Below are 5,000 nucleotides of genomic sequence, written 5' to 3'. Positions count from 1 at the left end.
CACTATACCATCACTAGGTTCTAATACTATACCATCACTAGGTTCTAATACTATACCATCACTATGTTCTAATACTAAACCATCACTATGTTCTAATACTATACCATCACTAGGTTCTAATGCCATCACTAGGTTCTAATACTATACCATCACTAGGTTCTAATACTATACCATCACTAGGTTCTAATACTATACCATCAATAGGTTATAATACTATACCATCACTAGGTTATAATACTATACCATCACTAGGTTATAATACTATACCATCACTAGGTTCTAACACTATACCATCACTAGGTTCTAACACTATACCATCACTAGGTTCTAATACTAAACCATCACTATGTTCTAATACTAAACCATCACTAGGTTCTAATGCTATACCATCACTAGGTTCTAACGCTATACCATCACTATGTTCTAATACTAAACCATCACTATGTTCTAATACTATACCATCACTAGGTTCTAATGCCATCCCTAGGTTCTAACACTATACCATCACTAGGTTCTAATACTATACCATCACTAGGTTCTAATGCCATCACTAGGTTCTAATACTATACCATCACTAGGTTCTAATACTATGCCATCACAAGGTTCTAACACTATATCATCACTAGGTTCTAACACTATACCATCACTAGGTTCTAATACTATACCATCAATAGGTTCTAATGCTATACCATCACTAGGTTCTAATACTATACCATCACTAGGTTCTAATACTATACCATCACTAGGTTCTAATGCCATCAATAGGTTCTAATGCCATTGCTAGGTTCTAATGCCATCAATAGGTTCTAATGCCATCACTATGTTCTAATGCTATACCATCACTAGGTTCTAATACTATACCATCACTAGGTTCTAACACTATACCATCACTAGGTTCTAATACTATACCATCACTAGGTTCTAATGCCTTCAATAGGTTCTAATGCCATCACTAGGTTCTAATGCCATCACTAGGTTCTAATGCCATCAATAGGTTCTAATGCTTTACCATCACTAGGTTCTAATGCCATCCCTAGGTTCTAATGCCATCACTAGGTTAAAATGCTAAACCGTCACTCGGTTATAATGCAATCACTCGGTTTTAATGCCATCATTAGGTTATATTGCTATCACTAGGTTCTTATACCAAACCATCGCTATCTCTCTCAGCTCTCCCTCTCTCTCTCTCTCTCTCAGCTGTCTCTCTCTCTCTCAGCTGTCTCTCTCTCTCTCAGCTCTCTCTCTCTCTCAGCTCTCTCTCTCTCTCAGGTGTCTCTCTCTCTCTCAGCTGTCTCTCTCTCTTTCTCAGCTCTCTCTCTCAGCTGTCTCTCTCTCTTTCTCAGCTCTCTCTCTCAGCTGTCTCTCTCTCTTTCTCAGCTCTCTCTCTCAGCTGTCTCTCTCTCTTTCTCAGCTCTCTCTCTCTCAGCTGTCTCTCTCTCTCTCAGCTCTCTCTCTCTAAGCTCTCTCTCTCTCTCTCTCAGCTCTCTCTCTCTCAGCTCCCTCTCTCTCTCAGCTCCCTCTCTCTCTCTCAGCTCTCTCTCTCTCTCAGCTCTCTCTCTCAGCTCTTTCTCTCTCTCTCTCTCTCTCAGCTCTCTCTCTCAGCTCTCTCTCTCTCTCTCAGCTGTCTCTCTCTCTCAGCTGTCTCTCTCTCAGCTCTCTCTCTCAGCTCTCTCTCTCTCAGCTCTCTCTCTCTCAGCTCTCTCTCTCTCTCAGCTGTCTCTCTCTCTCTCTCAGCTGTCTCTCTCTCTCTCTCAGCTGTCTCTCTCTCTATATCTCTCTCAGCTGTGTCTCTCTCTCAGCTGTCTCTCTCTCTCTCAGCTGTCTCTCTCTCTCTCTCAGCTGTCTCTCTCTCAGCTGTCTCTCTCTCTCAGCTCTCTCTCTCTCTCTCAGCTGTCTCTCTCAGCTCTCTCTCTCTCAGCTGTCTCTCTCTCTCAGCTGTCTCTCTCTCTCAGCTGTCTCTCTCTCTCTCTCAGCTCTCTCTCTCTCTCTCTCAGCTGTCTCTCTCTCTCTCTCTCTCAGCTCTCTCTCTCTCTTTCTCAGCTGTCTCTCTCTCTCTCTCAGCTGTCTCTCTCTCTTTCTCAGCTGTCTCTCTCTCTCTCAGCTGTCTCTCTCTCTCAGCTGTCTCTCTCTCAGCTCTCTCTCTCTCTCAGCTGTCTCTATCTCTCTCAGCTCTCTCTCTCTCAACTCTCTCTCTCTCAGCTGTCTCTCTCTCTCAGCTGTCTCTCTCTCTCAGCTGTCTCTCCTCTCAGCTCTCTCTCTCTCTCTCAGCTCTCTCTCTCTCTTTCTCAGCTGTCTCTCTCTCTCTTTCTCAGCTGTCTCTCTCTCTCTTTCTCAGCTGTCTCTCTCTCTCTCTCCCAGCTGTCTATCTCTCTCAGCTGTCTCTCTCTCTCTCTCAGCTCTCTCTCTCTCTCTCTTTCTCAGCTGTCTCTCTCTCTCTCTTTCTCAGCTGTCTCTCTTTCTCAGCTGTCTCTCTCTCAGCTGTCTCTCTCTCAGCTGTATCTCTCTCTCTCAGCTGTCTCTCTCTCTCTCAGCTGTCTCTCTCTCTCTCTCTCAGCTCTCTCTCTCTCTCAGCTCTCTCTCTCTCTCTCAGCTCTCTCTCTCTCTCTCAGCTGTCCCTCTCTCTCTCAGCTGTCCCTCTCTCTCTCAGCTGTCTCTCTCTCTCTCTCTCAGCTGTCTCTCTCTCTCTCTCAGCTGTCTCTCTCTCTCTCAGCTGTCTCTCTCTCTCTCTCTCTCTCTCAGCTGTCTCTCTCTCAGCTGTCTCTCAGCTCTCTCTCTCTCTCTCAGCTGTCTCTCTCTCTCAGCTGTCTCTCTCTCTCTCAGCTCTCTCTCTCTGCTCTCTCTCTCTCTCAGCTCTCTCTCTCTCTCTCAGCTCTCTCTCTCTCAGCTCCCTCTCTCTCTCAGCTGTCTCTCTCTCTCTCTCTCTCTCTCAGCTGTCTCTGAAGTCTGTCTGTGTATCTGTGTGTCTGTAGATGCTGACAGACGGTCTGTTTCGACCGTGAACCTTTCCAAACATGCAGCTGATCCAGTTATAACCAAGAGACTGTCCTACTCCTCTGCCACACTCTTACATTCTCCTGACAGAGGTAAACACACACACATTGTCATATTCTCCAGCTCACTCTCGCTACAGTGTCTGTAAAAATCTGTGACATCTATAAAGAAAGTTTCCTCCCGAAAACTATATTTTGGGATTTGTTTCATTGGTCCATTGTTGACAAGTTTTCAACATAATGGAACTTTCTACACTAATCATCCCTGTATGATACATTTAGCATTATGATTCTGTGTTTCACAGATTTGATTTGTCAACCATGAACTAAACAAATACTGGGTCATGTTGTCCTGGTCCTTAGCTGATAGTCTCCTGTCCTCCTCTCCCAGACTGGGTCATGTTGTCCTGCTGATAGTCTCCTGTCCTCCTCTCCCAGACTGGGTCATGTTGTCCTGGTGATAGTCTCCTGTCCTCCTCTCCCAGACTGGGTCATGTTGTCCTGCTGATAGTCTCCTGTCCTCCTCTCCCAGACTGGGTCATGTTGTCCTGCTGATAGTCTCCTGTCCTCCTCTCCCAGACTGGGTCATGTTGTCCTGCTGATAGTCTCCTGTCCTCGTCTCCCAGACTGGGTCATGTTGTCCTGCTGATAGTCTCCTGTCCTCCTCTCCCAGACTGGGTCATGTTGTCCTGCTGATAGTCTCCTGTCCTCCTCTCCCAGACTGGGTCATGTTGTCCTGCTGATAGTCTCCTGTCCTCCTCTCCCAGACTGGGTCATGTTGTCCTGGTGATAGTCTCCTGTCCTCCTCTCCCAGACTGGGTCATGTTGTCCTGCTGATAGTCTCCTGTCCTCCTCTCCCAGACTGGGTCATGTTGTCCTGCTGATAGTCTCCTGTCCTCCTCTCCCAGACTGGTTCATGTTGTCCTGCTGATAGTCTCCTGTCCTCCTCTCCCAGACTGGGTCATGTTGTCCTGCTGATAGTCTCCTGTCCTCCTCTCCCAGACTGGGTCATGTTGTCCTGCTGATAGTCTCCTGTCCTCCTCTCCCAGACTGGGTCATGTTGTCCTGCTGATAGTCTCCTGTCCTCCTCTCCCAGACTGGGTCATGTTGTCCTGCTGATAGTCTCCTGTCCTCCTCTCCCAGACTGGGTCATGTTGTCCTGCTGATAGTCTCCTGTCCTCCTCTCCCAGACTGGGTCATGTTGTCCTGCTGATAGTCTCCTGTCCTCCTCTCCCAGACTGGGTCATGTTGTCCTGCTGATAGTCTCCTGTCCTCCTCTCCCAGACTGGGTCATGTTGTCCTGCTGATAGTCTCCTGTCCTCCTCTCCCAGACTGGGTCATGTTGTCCTGCTGATAGTCTCCTGTCCTCCTCTCCCAGACTGGGTCATGTTGTTCTGGTGATAGTCTCCTGTCCTCCTCTCCCAGACTGGGTCATGTTGTCCTGCTGATAGCCTCCTGTCCTCCTCTCCCAGACTGGGTCATGTTGTCCTGCTGATAGTCTCCTGTCCTCCTCTCCCAGACTGGGTCATGTTGTCCTGCTGATAGTCTCCTGTCCTCCTCTCCCAGACTCGGTCATGTTGTCCTGCTGATAGTCTCCTGTCCTCCTCTCCCAGACTGGGTCATGTTGTCCTGCTGATAGTCTCCTGTCCTCCTCTCCCAGACTGGGTCATGTTGTCCTGCTGATAGTCTCCTGTCCTCCTCTCCCAGACTGGGTCATGTTGTCCTGCTGATAGTCTCCTGTCCTCCTCTCCCAGACTGGGTCATGTTGTCCTGGCACCATGATGAACCTTTACTTCTCTCTTTGTGTAAGCATATTGATGTTTTCCAACTAACGTGTGTGTGTGTGTGTGTGTGTGTGTGTGTGTGTTTCCCTAGGCATGCGCCAAAACACAGTGGTCAAGCGTGTTCTACAGCCCACACTCTCCTACTTGGCACGCAGCCGCAGCGCCATGAGCTTGTCTGGATACACTGGTAACACGCAATGTAGACTGTGGTAATAACAGGGGGTTA

This window comes from Oncorhynchus clarkii, unplaced genomic scaffold (assembly GCF_045791955.1).
Source record: "Oncorhynchus clarkii lewisi isolate Uvic-CL-2024 unplaced genomic scaffold, UVic_Ocla_1.0 unplaced_contig_6723_pilon_pilon, whole genome shotgun sequence".
Lineage (NCBI taxonomy): Eukaryota > Metazoa > Chordata > Actinopteri > Salmoniformes > Salmonidae > Oncorhynchus > Oncorhynchus clarkii.
This window is presented reverse-complemented; position numbering follows the sequence as displayed.